Source organism: Leopardus geoffroyi, chromosome X, assembly GCF_018350155.1.
Source record: "Leopardus geoffroyi isolate Oge1 chromosome X, O.geoffroyi_Oge1_pat1.0, whole genome shotgun sequence".
Taxonomy (NCBI): domain Eukaryota; kingdom Metazoa; phylum Chordata; class Mammalia; order Carnivora; family Felidae; genus Leopardus; species Leopardus geoffroyi.
Window position 1 is genome coordinate 2,593,543 of NC_059343.1, and position 18,158 is coordinate 2,611,700.

Consider the following 18,158-nt stretch of genomic DNA (forward strand, 5'->3'; position numbering starts at 1 on the left):
GGGCAGAGGATATCATGTGAGATTATTTGGTTCTGTAGAATCAAGAGTGATTTCAATGGGCTTCTACTCTACTTTTCATAATTTCTGGCTTTCCATCATAGGAATAAAATGAGAACCTAATCATTATCAATAACGTTGTAAAATATTAGTGATGCTCGGAACAAATGCCTTATAATTTTCCTTACGTATAGTATAGGGCAGTTCTTTTTCCTCCCCCAACCCAAAAATCTTGAGAAATTAGGAAACCAGGAAACCGTGGCACAATCCTTGCAGTCAGGTATAGAAGGTGTTCAGAAAAAGGGCATTTCCAAATTTCATAAGAAGGCAGTTTATTACGGAGTCTTTCCTCCCCCTCTAACTGCCTGGATTTCTTTCATTCTTGTAAAAGTAAACAAAGGGGGCAGAGTCAGCACAGTTACTAAGCACAGTCAGGTGACAAAGGTCAACTGCGAAGGGTGGCACAGAAGATCAGGTGTCCTCTCTCATCGCCAAGCGGACAGCTAATGATGCGACCACAGACTTTAGAAAGATCCGCCTACAAAGCAAAACAAAGGGGTGCTATTCTCTAAGAAGCCATTATTAAGTCACAGCCTATAACTGATGTGTTGTTTTTCACCCAGATGACATTTGTGCCATCTGTCCAGTGAAGCAAGAAATGCTTTGCATTGAAGCTCCCGTAGGGTTTTTATTTTTCTTCAACTACAGGTCAAGCTTGCTGGTTACCAATCATGGCATGATACCTGAGAACAGATGCATAAGGATGGATGTGAATTTCTATATTCCATGGAGCCTGAATTTGGCATTGCGCTATTAAATTTCCTTTAATGGAGCTCAAGAGGGAAGAAGAAAGTTGATATTTTGGCGGGGGGAGAACCTTGGGAAGAACTAAGCTACAGTGATTGATGTAAACTTGTTGTTGGGTACCTCCTTTTACACACGTAAGTAAGAGAGCTTTCCTCAGTAGGGAGGCACATTCTGGATGAAGTTCAGCAAAGTCAGCTAAAGTGATCAACCCTGGAACTTTAGAGTCTTTGTAAAGAAATGACCTAACACAGAAAGGAAAAACAAAGCAAACAGCCTCATGAGTGACGTTGACAGAACATGCTGCTCTAAGTGAGGACTCAAGAGAAGTAGGAAATGAGGCACTGGGCATACTTATGGGCCCCAAGAAATGGTTTCCCAACATAGGGAAGGGTACAGTGATGGCCAAGTCCCCAGGGAATGGTAGAGCATTGGGAAACAGAGCTCCTCACAGGTTGTACAGAAGAAAGCTCCACGAAAAGACTATTTACAGGGGTGCCTGGGTGGCTCAGTCGGTTAAGCATCCAATGCTCGATTTTGACTCAGGTCATGATCTCGCGGTTCATGAGTTCGAGCCTCGTATTGGGCTCTGCACCGACAGCGTAGAGCCTGTTTGGGATTTTCTCTCTCTCTCTCTCTCTCTCTCTCTCTCTCTCTCTCTCTGCTGTTCTCTCTGTCCCTCCCCGCTTCTCCAAATAAATAAATAAATTTATAAAAAAAAAAAAGACTTGTTTTTAATAAGGTGTGGAGAAGACTGCCCTCAACAATCTGTACTCTGGATTTGCACAAGCAAAATGACTAAGCTTTAACCAGTCCAGAGGTGTGAGGGGGCTAAGGGAGGAGAGGTGGTCATCAGCGCCCGTAGAGCTCTGGAGTGCTGCAGGTAAGCAGAACCATGGAAAAACCAAAAAGCAATCTTAACTGAGGGCACCAGTTGTACCACATTAAAACATAGGAACAATCTTTTCTCAGTAAAATGCTACCATATTGTTGCACATTTCATAGACAAGTTGAGTAGAAGATAAAGTCCGGAAATCGACGCAAGCACACAAGAAAATGAAGTCAATACAGTGATGGTATCACTAATCAGTGGGGACTTTGGGGTAAATTAGAATAAAATACCTACCTCACACCATGCACAAAATAGACTCCAAATGGATTACAGTTCTGAATGGGAAAAAAAACTGAAAACATACAACTTACGAAATAGGCAGATAGATATTTAGATGGATACCACAAGAGTTAACTTTCATATGTGCTTTCTGACTTACTGCATAAACACTAGATATGTTTCAAAAAGTCCAGTGTTATATTTAAGAATAATTAAAGGAAGAAATACACTGTTTGAACATCCCACATAATGAATAGGATGAAGGAAATTCCTATTACCTAAATTAAGCAATCAGGAATACAGAAAGAAAAGAGAACATTGTATTATGCACTTCATTAAAAGAGTAGATCCCATGTTAAGTGTTCTTACTACAATAAGCTAAAAATAACTTAGAAACAATAACTATAAAGAAAGTTGAAAGCAAAGAAACAAAATAAAATGGTAGTGCCTGGATGGCTCAGTTGGTTAAGCCTCCGACTTTTGGTTTCGGCTGAGGTCATGATCTCAGGGTCATGAGTTCAAGCCCCGTGTTGGGCTCTACACTGAGCGTGAAGCCTACTTAAAAAAATGAATAGAGTAGAATAGAGCAAAATAAAATAAAATGTACTGGTTGGCACAATGGATTATATTTCCTGTTAAATTGAAAAAAGCAACTTTGCAATTTTAAAATTAATCAGATTTTTTTAGGGGCGCCTGGGTGGCGCAGTCGGTTAAGCGTCCGACTTCAGCCACGTCACGATCTCGCGGTCCGTGAGTTCGAGCCCCGCGTCGGGCTCTGGGCTGATGGCTCAGAGCCTGGAGCCTGTTTCCGATTCTGTGTCTCCCTCTCTCTCTGCCCCTCCCCCGTTCATGCTCTGTCTCTCTCTGTCCCAAAAATAAATAAACGTTGAAAAAAAATTTTTTAAATTAATCAGATTTTTTAGATTATTCAGTGGAAAATACTTGGAACATAGATACAAAATAAGGTTGAATATTAAGTGCTGGGCAAAAAGGTACCAGCTAAATGCAAATAAAAGAAGGTAACTGAGGTCATTTGACTGTCATGGATGTGGAGTTTTTGGTTGAGCACAGTAACCAGAATCACGACAACTTTTAATGAGCGAACATGGAATTTCTGATCCTGTGTCATAAAGCTGTATGTATTATCAACATGACAGTAACCATATAAGTAAAAAATAATCAGAAGATGATAAAAATGCAATTTTAAAGCATGCAATAAACCTCATTCGGGTTTGGCAGATTTAGTACAAAATAAAGATAAAGAGAAAATGAATCATCACATCACCCAGTTGCTTTTATGTCCACACCCAAATCCTTGGGGAGGGGTGCTGCAGCCCTGAAGAAGAGAAGCTAATGTTTAATACAGCAATGGAACTTGCATAAAAATCAATACCTGGATAATTTTCAGGGCAACCTCTGTCTTCATACGTCAATAAAAATAACATGGCATCCAAATAAAACTTAATTAAGAAAATGCTTAGCAACTGAAACACACACAGTACAATGCCCGATATTTCCTAAAAAAAAAACACAGAACGAGAACAGAGACAACTGCACACAACGCCAGGCTCAACATGACTCTACCCCAAGCCATGCCTACTCTTCAAGTCAACACTATGTATTAAAAGAAGAAAAAAAAAAAGCTCCCCAATTCCAGAGGGTTCTCTCAGTGGTCTTGCAGGGCTGTGGGGGAAAGACGCACAGCCTAACAAGACTGGGAAGACAGAAGAGACGAGAGACAAGCTGTTAGTTCCACCGCTTGCACATCTGACATTGGGAGTGCTTTTGAAGTCATGACTTAAAATACTAACGACATTAAAGAGGAGATGATGCAGTACAGCAGAAAGACGACGCTAAAGGCAAAAGGAACCCGCATCTTTCAGTACTGGGCACACGATGCGTCTTTCTGGCCCTTGGATTCCTAATTCCCAGAATCAGCACACAGGTTGATTTGACTGCTTTTTTTTTTTTAATTTTTTTTAACGTTTTTTATTTATTTTTGAGACAGAGAATGAATGGGGGAGGGGCAGAGAGAGAGGGAGACACAGAATCGGAAGCAGGCTCCAGGCTCCGAGCCATCAGCCCAGAGCCCGACGCGGGGCTCGAACTCACTGACCGCGAGATCGTGACCTGGCTGAAGTCGGACGCCTAACCGACTGAGCCACCCAGGCGCCCCTGATTTGACTGCTTTAATGCAATCCTGTGGGCTGTCTTCAAAGGGATCATTTGCTATACACGTGCACGCCTGACTGTTTTTGTTGGTTTGTTTAGAGTCTCAGTGTTAACGTGCGGGTCAGGAAAAGAAAGGGAGAACTGGGGCATCTGGGTGGCTCGGTCGGTTAAGCGTCTGACTCTTGATTTTGGCTCTGGTCATGATCTCAAAGGTTTGTGAGTTGGAGCCACATCGGGCTCTGTGCCGACAGTGCGGAGACTGCTTGGGATTCTCTGTCTCTCTTAATAGAGTCTGAGAATCTTATAAAGTGGGAGGTGGTAAGATTAGAATTATTCTCCATAGACAATATTTGAGTTTGAAATGAACCGATTCAATTCATTAACTTGTTTTCATTCAGGAAGTTTTCTTTTTTCTTCTTCTTCTTCTGTCTTTGGTAAATACTGCAAGGACATTAGGTCATTCTATAAACAGAGGAGCATACATTCAGCAAAACGCCTTTACTAACTCAGACAACTTCTCTTCCCTGGTTCATCTGTGGTTTGCTGGTGGTACGTCTTCACTGCTGGCCAAAACGAAACGCGCTTGTCGTAAGACATAAAGGCTTACATGCCTCAATTCAATAAGCTTAGACGTTGGCTTCAAACAACCTAAAAAGAATAGCATCATCTCTGCTTGTTAATTGTGCATTGTTTCATATAATAGTGGAGTTCTCATAGCGTAGTTGCCTCTTTATTATATTTTCTTAATATTTCCACTCCAAAGGCAAAGGGAACTGAAATACAACCAGAGAGAAGCTATCCAGCTGCATAATCGCACCGTAGCTCAAAGCTATAACCAACAAATATGATTCTAAAAAGCTATTTTGCCCGCATAATATAACCCAGTAACAATGCACCACGCTTTTAGTTTGGGAGACGCTTACGCACACTTCCACAAGGATTGCTCAATTCTGCAGGCAGCATCCTGGCAGTTAAAATCAAATCCACTGTTCCAGCTAACAAGGGAATGGAGACAGTGTGTTCCAAAACAATCTCTGAAATGCAGCGACATTACCCATTTTGGGTCTAATATGTTTAATTATAGGATCTCCTTAGAGTGCTTCAGATACTCAACAAATTAGCTGTTCGGAGAAGAAAGGGTCGCTTTATAACGTTTAGCATGTGTTTATTACTAAATGTAGGAGTTCAAGGTGAAATTGGAAAGCTGAAAACCTCAAGTGCGCTACGGTCGGTCACCTGCTGGCTCGCTATACCTGAACTGATATTCACCACATGAGAAGTTCTGTCAATTGTGCAAAAACCGGGGGCTTGTCACTTACAATCAAATGCAAACAAACAAACAAACAAACAAAATGCAAAGATGTTGTTCTTAAGGTAAAACAACTTAGAATGTGTATCGGGAGGCAGGGCGCACATAACGTTACGGCATGAACGATTACGACTTCATTTATTCCTAAATACAGTTTAATAGATTCAAGTAAATCTTTCTACTAAAATCGATGTCAAAAATTGTTCTCTCTTCATACAGCGATAAACCTAACAGTCATAAGTTGTTCCTTCAGTTCACTTGTAAGTACCCATCAATTATCATGCTACTACAATTCCATCCCAATACTTAGACGAGGGAACGGAGTTCACAAATTCCAATTTTTGGCCAGCTAGTCAATGACGGTTCTAGCCATATTTTCATCTAGCCAGTCAATAGTATCTCAACCCAGAAAGTCTCACCAAAAATCCTGTGCTTCTAATCAATAGGGTTTAATTATATATAAATAATTATATAATTTTTCCAACTCATTGAATACATAATAATCATTTAGACCTAAACCAATTTACGGAAGAAAGACCCGTAAGAAAGACAGCAAGAAAAGTAACTGTAGACTGAGTATCCAGGAAGGTCCAATAGTGGGAGGAAACAAAGTTTAGGATCATAAAGGAAAAAATACAAACAAAGCACAGGTGATTCTTCCTGGTAAATCTGTAAGAATCTTCTCTATGTAGATACATGCAAGCCGTGAAATCTTTTCCTGATGAGAGGGAAAAAGAATCAGTGAAGAAATGGAAGAAGTTCTGATGAGATTGGGGCTATCCAATATGGGAGCCATTAGCTCTCTACGGGTATTTAAACTTCGGTTAATTAAAACAAACAATTAACAGTTGCATATGTGAGTCACACTTGCCACGTTTCAAGGCTCAGTAGCCACATGTGGATTACAATATAGGACAGGACAAGGTTAGAATCTCTCCATCACTCCAGAAAGTTCTATTGCACAGTGCTGGTCTCAGAAAAATAAGAGAGTACAGTAGGGTCGACAGGTCTGCTCCAGCAGTTAGCTTTCACATAAACGGCTTAACACAAAGACCAGGGAAGGTTTGAACTGATAACTTTGAACTTACTTAAAAATAAAACCGATCAGATATTTCAAAAAAGGACATTACTATGGATGAAGTGCTTTAATAGCATGTCTTAAATTGAGTAACATACACCTTCTATCCAATGTCAAACAATCATTTGTAAATTATACAAGGATACTAACTTAGCAAAAAGAAAAAAGTGTTTTGCAAAAAATAGGTAAAGTGGCATTAAATTTGAAATTACTGGTTCTTAGTGGAGGCTTTCCATTTCTAAATATTTTATTATACATTTAAAAAAATTTTTTTAACATTTATTTATTATTGAGAGACTGAGAGACACAGAGCGTGAGCAGGGGAGGGGTGGGGTGGGGGGAGACACAGAAGCTGAAGCAGTCTCCAGGCTCCAAGCTGTCAGCACAGAGCCCGACATGGGGCTCAAACTCACAAACCGCAAGACCACAACCCGAGCTTAACCAACTGAGCCACCCAGGCTCCCCGAAATATTTCATTACACATTTTTAAATGTTGATCTGATAATTTTGAGACAGAGACAGACTGCAAGCGGGGGAGGGGCAGAGAGAGAGGGAGACACAGAATCCGAAGCAGGTTCCAGGCTCCGAGCTGTCAGCACAGAGCCCGACGTGGGGCTCGCATTCAAAAACCGTGAGATCATGACCTGAGCTGAAGTCAGATGCCTAAGCGACTGAGCGACCCAGGTGCCCCAAAAAACCTCCAATGTTACCTAGTCAAGTGTTCTTGTCAAGATATCCTAATAGGTTTATGGGGCGCCTGGGTGGCGCAGTCGGTTGAGCGTCCGACTTCAGCCAGGTCACGATCTCGCGGTCCGTGAGTTCGAGCCCCGCGTTGGGCTCTGGGCTGATGGCTGTTTCCTGTTTCCCATTCCTGTTTCCTGTTTCCTGTTTCCCATTCTGTGTCTCCCTCTCTCTCTGCCCCTCCCCCGTTCATGCTCTGTCTCTCTCTGTACCAAAAATAAATAAAAACGTTGAAAAAAAAAAAAAGATATCCTAATAGGTTTAAAATATCACGAGGGATAAAGAAAAAATGTTGATGGTACACGTGAAAAAAAAATAAAAATATCATCACCTTCCGGTTGTTGAGATGACACTGTCCTCAACACTCTCACCGGGTTCCACATCACAAAACTGGGCTGGCTTCCGTGTCCCTGTACATGCTCCGTGGGACCAGCCAGCCAGGCTGTTGGCACGGCCAGTCTCCACACACCAAGGGTGACCATGCAGCCTGAGGCCAATCTGAGTTTTTTCTCTTGGTCTCTTGCTGTTCTTCATTCTTTTTTTTTTTTTTTAAATTTTTTTTTTTTTCAACGTTTATTTTTGGGACAGAGAGAGACAGAGCATGAACAGGGGAGGGGCAGAGAGAGAGGGAGACACAGAATCGGAAACAGGCTCCAGGCTCTGAGCCATCAGCCCAGAGCCTGACACGGGGCTCGAACTCCCGGACCGCGAGATCGTGACCTGGCTGAAGTCGGACGCTTAACCGACTGCGCCACCCAGGCGCCCCAGCTGTTCTTCATTCTTGATCCCATAAAAGTTTCCTGCCTCGTATCCCACGTGGCAGCTCACCGAGTGGACACTGTCGGCAGGTTTGTGTGCATCGCCTAGATTGTCTACTTTTATCATTTTTTTAACATTATTTTCTCTGCTTTCATCGGTTTCAGGGTTTTAATTCTTAATAGGGCATCCTCAACATTAGGGTTCTTTAAAAGAATCCCTTATGCAAAAGAGAACGTAGGACAGCAGGGGACTTTGGAGGCAGATAATGAAATAAAATGAATAAAGCAAATTATACTGGTGGTAACTGCAGACTCTTTAAAGATGTACAAACGAGAATCTTGAGGTGACGGGGTTTTGCTTCCTCAAGAGGAACTTTGTGGAGATAACGCCTACACGGGGTTGTTGATAAAACCTGTCACTTCTCACGGAAACCAGTACTGAGAGGTCCACCAGATTTTGAGAGAAATATTTAGCCTCTCTGCACCCTGGAGGGCATGAACTCTTGTCTGTGAGTAAACACCCATGGCTCATGGATGTCAGGGTTGTCAGTATTTGACAAATTTAACACACTCCTTAGAGGAAGTGAGATTTCTAATCAGTTCCTAAGGAGAAATCTTGTATCCTGCACGAGCATTTGCAAATGGAATCTAAATAAATCCTTCCTTCAGAGCAGTGAGATTGAAAATCTGTTTTGAAATCAACAGTGAAGGAACCCTGCACGGTTTTGTGTTGGTAACAATTCCCAGAATAGATGATGTTTCACCCCAGACCATTAAACACTAGAGCAAAGACCAGCACTGACATTTAGCCCCAGAATCCAACCCATTTTGTAACGGAACGTGCCTCTGTGGGAAAGCAACTGTATTCTTGAAGGTAAAGATCCGAGGGATTCTCTCCACGCTTGGACCCCACGACATCTGAACAAATGTGTGAACCTCTTCATTGTGGGTGGATTTTTTTTTTTTTTTTTTTTTTTGCCATTTTCTTCAGACTTTCCAGTATACAGCACAGAGTTGTTTAGTTAGGGACTACTAGCTTCCTTTTTTTTTAATGTTTATTTTTGAGAGAGAGAGAGAGAGAGCCCGCACACAAGGTGGAATGGGGCAAAGAGAGAGAGGGAGACACAGGATCCAAAGCAGCACCCAGGTTCTCAGCACAGAGCCCGACACGGGGCTTGAACCCACAAACCGTGAGATCATGACCTAAGCTGATGCTGGATGCTCAACCAGCTGAGCCTCTCAGGTGCCCCACGGGACTACTGGCTTCTGAGGTTTACTAAACAGACTTGGCAAATGGCTAGAATTTGATGAACGTGTCAGGTTTGATGCACTTTTTGGAAGGAAGTCACCTCGTGCACACCCCCTTCCCTAAAGATCAAGGAATTATATCCCACTTCCTTCAGGGTAGAGTTCCTCCATGAATTAGATGCAAGCCTCCGGCACCATTCTCCTTTATTTCAACTGCAGTCATCATCCCTTTACCTATTTTAAACTTGGATAACACCACCTGGCATATTTTATGCAGAAAAAGTTATTCAGTACATGCTTTCCTCCTTATTCCATTCGCTAGCTATCTGATCTCTATGGAATGGATCAGACATCTAAAATCAAAGTTCCAGTTTCAATTCAACTCTGAAATACTAGCTGTGCATTTCTATCTTCAGTTTGATGCTGTTCACATGGTCCATTCTCCTTTGATGTACGACAGATCAGGATTTTCATCCTAGACTGTCCCTGTGGGTTCCACAGAATACACTAGTGATATTTCATGTTATTTCTGAGTTCCCATTTTCATGCTTGATCTACTTGATTTTAGCAATAGATCATACTTGGCTATAAAATCTGGTTAACATCATTTAAATCTTGTTTTTACACCCACAGGACATTGTATGCATGCATGTAGGGTACCCATTGTGAGTACACAAACATCTCAAAGTATTTGCATGTACAGTATTTTATAGATGTATGTGTGTGTGTGTGTGTGTGTGTGTGTGTGTGTATGCATCCCACCATATAAGATGCATCTCTGATGACTTCCAAACTCAAAATCTGTGTGACAGACATAGAAACCAGTAATGCTCAGAGCTGTGTTTCCCCATTTATATTCCTAGGGCTTCAGTTCTGGTCTGAAACCCTGTATGCTCTCGTGTTTTAGTAAATTAATGAAAGGTTTGGTGTGTACTTCCAAGATAATTAAATCTCCGGAGGGCTAGACCAGAACCGAGGATTGGTAAAAAGATACCAAACACAACTGAATCATTAGACCAAGCAGACCTGCCCAATCAATCTAGAGAGATTTGGAACATATGATATACTCCAGAGATTCTGAGGATTCCCCAAGGCCACTAAACATCCTGAAACCATGCCAGTTGAGAGGTGTGGGCGTGACAGTTATCTTGTCACCTTCCCAAGCTGTTTTCTGTTTAACAAAGTCTTAATTATCTCCCTGCCTTCACAATGCTATTGCCCAATGTGGGCACTATGCTAAGTAATGACAGATCATGAAAATTTCGTAATCAACTCTAATTTTCAAATTGTGCACATCAGTGTTCTAACCTATGAAGTCAGCAATATCATTTATCAACCATTAAAAGAATCCTACTAATCACCTTCAAGTAAATCTAGGGTTGTGGCAATCTTATACGTATCTGGCCAATCATAATATCCTTATCCCTAGTTAATAACATTGCTAAGCAGAAAAAGAAAATTACGTGTTCTTCTCATCAATAAAAGAGGAATCTCCTTTATCCTAGAAAATGTTGTTGCTTCACAGAAAAACGCTAATAATTAAAATTGAACATTTAAAAAAGTTTAGTGTCTTTAATTGTTATAATAAATTTAACTTTCCTGTTATCGATAAAACAAGCATTATATGTTAAACAGTTCATTAGTCTAAATGCCAAGGAATGTAGCAAATATTTAGCTTGTGCACTATATGTACAAGCATTCATGTTAGCACTGGAATATCTGGTCATATTTTATCCTAAGATCATTTCAAATTTCATCTGGATGTTTGTGATCTAAGAGACTTAATGACCAAATTTTGCCTAACAGTCATTATTAGGCCAATCCTCAAGCTCTAGTTCAAAGCACCATTTTGAAGGAGCTAGAAGTCATGGAAATTTTCACCGGGACAGGGGCTCTGTACCTTAGGTGGGACAGACAACAGAGCAGACCGTGATCCCTTACCATGTCCCCCTGTGCAAATGGCGTGCCCTCTTAGAGATCGGAACAGAATCACCCACAAACCCACGACAGCAGGCAGGTCACTTTGCTGAAGGTCTACGACCCCGCTAATTGCTCTGGAAGTTCATGAAGGTGGCAAAGAAGGCCTTTGATGCATGGTATTCCTTAGTGCTTCAAGCATGTGAGGGTCTATGTGAGCATGTTGGAAGCAGAGAGGGAGACAGAGACAGAGAGAGAGTCATACATGTTTATTTACAAATCAGTCACCTTTTATTCATTTGTAAAGTATCTGGGGACATCCAGAGACATTCAGATTAAAGTGTAACTGTCAAAAAGGTGGTTTATTCATTAAGGTTCTATTGCTGGCCACCAGGCAAAAAGAGAAAAGTAAAGTATACCTCTGAGCTAAGACTCATTAATCAAATATCCTACTTTAAAAATTTACCATTGGGAGGGGTGCCTGGGTGGCTCAGTCAGGTTAAGCATCCAAAGTCAGTTCAGGTCATGATCTCAGTGTTGGTGGGTTCAAATCCTGCATCAGGCTCTACGCTGACAGTGTGGACCCTGCTTGGGATTCTGGGTCTCCCTCTGTCACTCTGTTCCTTTCCCACTCAAGTGAGGATTCTCTCTCTCCCTCTCTCTAAATAAATAAGTAAATAAGTAAATAAATAAATCTTTAAAAAATTTAGTATAGGGAACCATAAGATGTACAGTGAAAACTAAAACTGACGATTATTACAATGAAGCTAAAGCATGAGTTATGAAATTTGATTTAAGCAAAATAAGAAAAAAACTATAAAAAATATTCTAAAGAAATATATATATACACACACACATAATGATCAAATTGGTGGAAAGAACAATTCTCAGATTTCACATACATGTAAAATGTGTCCATAAACAAGTACATGGTATTTGGTAAAGAAATGCAATGAAAAAATTTAGCCACTTAAAGATAAGACTTGTAAAATCAGTCAGTTAAAAGTAAAATAAGGAAGTGTGAAAATGCACACACAAAAAGGGGCAGCAGGATTGGCCCCAGCCCCGAAAACTCCTTTCCCCTGAAGACCTGCACAAACCCCTGCCCGCACCACATCTCCCAACCAGAATGTTCTGCAGGGCCTCAGTTCTGGTGGAGGTGGTGTCCAATATCATTTCACAAGCAGACCAGAGCACAGCTGGTTAACCCTCACCACATTCAGGGACCGACCAAACACGCCCACAGTGGGTGACAAGAGCCTCTGCAGGTGACTGCCAGAAGGGATAGAGCTGTCAAAACACAACAGTAGAGTGGGCCAGGCCCTGGACGCTACATGATGTCTTCTTCATAAGAACATGACTTTCAGGAGCAGGAAGCATAATGGGTGTTTCTAACCACACAGAAGAAGGCAGAAACTTCAAAAAATGTGAAGACGGAAGGATTTATCCCAAATGAAAGAACAAAATAAGTGAAAGAGATACAAGTAACATGCCCGATGGAGAACTTGAAGCAATGATCACAGAGACACTCACTGGGCTTGAGAGAAGAATGGCGAAGTTCAGGGAAGGCCTTACCACAGAGGTAAAACAGTTAAGAATTTGAGATGCAGAATGCAATACACGAGATTGCTAACAGACGTGAAGCGAAGAACAGAACGCTGGAAAAAGCAGAGGAACAACTAATGACCTAGCACACGAAGTAACAGAAAGCAATGAAGCTGAAGAAGAGAATGAAAGAATAATTATGCAACATGAAAATAAACCTAGTGAACTCCGTTGACTTCATCAAATGTAGTGACATTCGTTTCACAGGAGTCTCAGAAGAAGGGGAGAGAGAAAGAGGAGGACATCAGATTTATTTGAGGAAATCACAGCTGAAGACTTCCCTTGTCTGGGAAGGAAACAGACATCAAGATCTAGGAGGCACAGAGAACTCCCATCAAAATCAAGAAAAGCAAGGGCACACCAAGATGTATTATAATTAATTTTGCAAAATATAGGGCTGAAGAAAAATTCTTAAAAGAAGCAAGACCAAAGAACTCAGCAATATACAAGAGAATATCCATAAGCCTAGCTGGATGTTTTTCAACAGAAACTTGGCAAAGCCAGAAGTGCGTGGCATGTATATTCAAACTGCTGAGTAAGAAAAACCTGCAGCCAAGAATACGCTATCCAATAGGGCTATCATTCAGAAAGGAGAGAGATCAAGAGTTTCCTCGACAAACAAAAACTAAAGGAGTTAATGACCACAAAACCATCCCTGCAAGAAATACTAAAGAGGACGCTTTGAGTGGAAAAACAGACCAAAATTGACAATATGAAGGTAGGAAACACAGAAACAGTAAAAATGAATATTTCCGTAAAAACACCAGTCAAGGAACTCACACAGGCAAAAGGGTATAAAATCCAGTAACATGCGTAAAATGTGGAGAGGAGACGAGAGGAGAAAAGAATGGGTTCAAATTTCGATGACCATCAACTTAATATAGACTGCTGTTTGCAGAAGAGACTATATTCAAAGCTAATGGAAACCATATAAAAAAAACCACTAATAAACATGCAAAGATTAAAGAAAAAGAATTCCAAATACATCACTAAAGAAAGTCAGCAAAACATGAAAGACAGGAAAAGATAAAAGAAACTCTCCAGAAACATCACAAAGTAATAAAATGACAATACATACATATTTATCAGCAATTACTTTGAATGGAAACGGACTAAATGCTCCAACGAAAAGATACACAGTGTCGGAGTGGATAAAAACCAACACCCACCTATCTGTTTTCTACAAGAGGCTGCTTATAGACCCAAACACACCTGCAGACTGAAAGTGAAAGTATGGAGAAACATGTACCATGCAAATGGATGTCAAAACAAAGCTGGAGTAGCCATACCTAAAGAGCACAAAATGGACTTTAAAACAAAGACTAGAACAAGAGACAAAGAAGGACCCTGTATAATCATAAAGGGGACACTCCAGCAGAAGACATAGCAATTGTAAATGTTTATGCACCCAAAATGGAAGCACCCAAATATACAAAACAATAGAAAACATAAAGGAAGCGATTGATACTAAAACGATAATAGTAAGGGACTTAAAACTCACTTAATCAACGGACACACCATCTAAAGAGAAAGCAAACAAGGAAACAATGGCTTTGAATGACACATGGGGCCAGATGGACATAACAGATATATTCAGAACATTTCATCCTAAAACGGCAGAATATGCATTCTTTTCAAAAATACGTGGAACATTCTCCAGAACAGATCACATCTTGGGTCATAAAACAGACCTCAATAAATACAAAAAGACTAAAGTCATACTACTCACCTTTTCTACTCGCAATACTATGAAACTTGAAGCCAACCACAGGAAAATATTTGGAAATACCACAAACACATGGAGATTAAACAACATGCTACTAAAGAATGAGTGTGACAACCACGAAATCAAAGAAGAAATTTAAAAAATATATGGAAACCGATGAAAATATAAACAAGAGGGTCCCAAACTTTTGGTACGCAGCAAACACAGTCCTAAGAGGGAAGCAGATAGAAATACAGACCTACGTCACATCACAAACAACCTAACCTTACACTTAAACCAGATAGAAAAAGAACAACAAACAAAGCATAAAGTCGGCTGAAGAAAGGAAATAACAAAGATCAGAACATAAACAAATACAGAAACCAAAAAAAAAAAAAACAGGGGTGCCTGGGTGGTTCAATTGGTTAAGATCCGACTCTTGATTTTGGCTCAGGTCACGATCTCACAGCTTGAGAGATTGACTCCTGCATCAGGCTCTGCCCTGACAGTGCAGAGCCTGCTTGGGATTCTCTCTCTCTGACCCTCCCTCCCCCTCTTTCTCTATCTCAAAATAAATAAACATTTAAAAAAAGAAGCTCAAAAACAATAGAACAGCTCAATGAAACCAGGAGCTGGCTCTTTGAAAAAAATCAATAAAAATGATAAACCTCTAGCAGACTTCTCAAGAAAAAAGAGAAAGGATTCAAATAAATAAAATCACGAATGAGAAAGGAGAAATAACAACCAACACTACAGAAATACAATTATAAGAGAATATTATGAAAAATGATATGCCAATAAATTGGACAACCTGGAAGAAATGGATAAATTCCTAGACATATAAATTACCAAAACTGAAACAGGAAAAAATAAGAAACTTGAACAGACTGATAACTAGCAATGAAACTGAATCAGCAATCAAAAATCTCCCAACAAACAAAAGCCCAGGGTCAGATGCCTTCACAGGCGAATTCCACCAAACATTTAAAGAAGAATTAATACCTATTTTTCTCAGACTACTCCAATAGAAAAGGTAGAAAAACTTTCCAGTTCATTCTATGAGGCTATCATTAACCTGATACCAAAACCAGTAAAAGACTCCATTAAAAAAGAAAACCACACACTTAACATCCCTGATCAAGTGGAATTTATTCCTGGGCTGCAGGGGTGGTTCAATATTCACAAATCAATCAATGTGATTCATCACTTTAATAAAAGAAAGGATAAGAGCCACATGATCCTTTCAATAGATGCAGAAAAAGCATTTGACAAAGTACAACATCCATTCATGAGAATAAACCCTCAACAAAGTAGGGTTGAGGAACATACCATGACATAATAAAGGCCATATACAAAAAAAACTCACAATGGATATCATCCTCAATGGGGAAAAACTGAGAGATTTTTCTCTATGGTCAGGAATAAGACAAGGATGTCTACTCTCCCCGGTTTTATCCAACAGTATATTGGAAGTCCCAGCCACAGCAATCACACTACAGAAAGAAATAAAAGGCATCCATATTGGCAAAGAAGAATTAAAACTTTCACTATTTGCAGATGACGTGACACTCTATATAGAAAACGTGAAAGACACCACCAAAAAAAATTGCTACCAGTGACAGGCAAATTCAGTAATGTAGCAGAATACAAAATCAATGTACAGAAATCTGTTGCATTTCTATACACCTGTAATGAAAAACCAGAAAGAGATCGGAAAATCAATCCCATTTATGACTGCACGAAAAACAGTAAGACACCTCGGAATAAACCTAACCAAGGTGGACCTGCCCTCTGAAAACTACAAACCACTCATAAGAGAAATTGAATATGACACAAAAAAATGAAAAGACATTCTATGGTCACAGATTGGAAGAAAATAATGTTGTTAAAATGTCTACACTACCCAAAGTAATCCACACACTTAATGCAATCCCGATCAAAATACCAACAGTGTTTTTCACAGAGCTAGAGCAAACGATCCTAAAATTTGTGTGGAACCACAAAAGACCCCCAAATAACCAAAGCCACCTTGACAAAGAAAAACGAAGCTGAAGGCATCACAATTCCAGACCTCAAGTTATATTACGAAACCATAGTGATCATAATAGTATGGCAATGGCACAAAAATAGTCACATAGATCAATGGAACACAACAAAAAACCCAGAAATAGACCCACAACCACACAATCAATTAATCTGTAACAAAGTAGGAAAGAATATTAAACAAGAAAAAGAGAGTCTCTTCGACAAATGGTGTTGGGAAAACTGGAGAGCTACATGCAAAAGAAGGAACCTAGACCACTTTCTTACACCATACACAAAAATAAATTCAAAATGGATGAGAGACCTAAATGTGAGACATGAAACCATAAAAAGCCTAGAAGAGAGCACAGGTAGTAATTTCTCTGACATCAGCCCTAGCAACTTCTTTCCCGAGATGTCTCCCGACACAAGGGAAACAAAAGCAAAAATAGATTACGGGGACCTCATCAAAATACAAAGCTTCTGTACAGCGAAGGAAACAATCAGCAAAACTAAAAGGCAACCAACGGGATGGGAGAAGATATTTGCAAATGACATATCAGATAAAGGGTTAGTATCCAAAATCTATAAAGAACTTATTAAAGTCAACACTCCAGTGAAGAAATGGGCCAAAGACATGAATAGACACTTCTCCAAAGAAGACATCCAGATGGCCAACAGACACATGAAATGATGCTCAACGTCACTCATCATCAGGGAAATACAGATCAAAACCCCAATGAGATACCACCTCACAGCCGTCAGAATGGCTCACATTCACAACTCAGGAAACCACAGATGTTGGCGAGACTATGCAGAAAGGGAACCCTCTCACATTGTTGATGGGAACGCAAACTGGTGCAGCCCCTGTGGAAAACTGTAGGGAGGCTCCTCAAAAAGTTAACAATAGACCTACCCTATGATCCAGCAATCACACTGTTCGGTATTTACACAAAACACACACACTAGAATATTACTCAACAATAAAAAAAGAATGAAATCTTGCCATTTGCAACATGGATGGAACTAGGAAGTCTATAAGGCTAAATGAAAGAAGTTAGTCAAAGAAAGACGAATACTATATGATTTCACTCATATTTGGAATTTAAGTTACAAAACAGATGAACAAAGGGGAAAAAGAGAGAGGGGGGAGTGAGGGGGTAGAGAGAGGGAGAGCGGGAGGGAGGGAGGGATGGAGAGGGAGAGAGAGAGAGAAAGAGAGAGAGAGAGAGAGAGAGAGAGAGAGAGAGAGAGAGAAAGGTAACCCAAGATACAGACTCTTAACTACAGGCAACACACTGATGGTCACCAGAGGGGAGGTGGGTGGGGTATGGGTAAAACAGTTGATGCGGATTAAGGAGTGTACTTGCTGTGATGAGCACAGGGCATGGAAGTGTTGAATCACTAAATTGTACACCTGAAACTAATAATACACTGTATGCTAACTAACTGTACTTTAAATAAAAGCTTTTTAAAAAGGAAGCAGAATCCTTCCTTGTGATAAACATTTCATTATGTGGGCAAACAGTATCCTTCATAGAAACTCGTTCTCAGCATTTGGAATTCCAAGAATACATCATACCTTGGAGCTACGTTACAGAGGAAATGAAATAGAGCTCATTTGTGCACACTGCCGTCTCCAATCATAGATCTTAAACTTCCTGGAAGAAACACAAGAAGAGTTGGAAAGT

The 18,158-nt window shown here is 40.3% G+C and overlaps 1 long non-coding RNA gene across 1 annotated transcript in view; it reads right to left on the reverse strand.

Annotated features, from left to right (window-relative positions):
- Window positions 1-7,372: 7,372 nt before the first annotated feature.
- The window catches only part of LOC123594844, a 35,498-nt gene continuing 24,712 nt past the window's right edge, over window positions 7,373-18,158 (reverse strand). The window contains exon 3 of the long non-coding RNA XR_006710905.1: window positions 7,373-7,416. This is a non-coding gene — a long non-coding RNA (uncharacterized LOC123594844). The remainder of the gene's footprint in view (window positions 7,417-18,158) is intronic.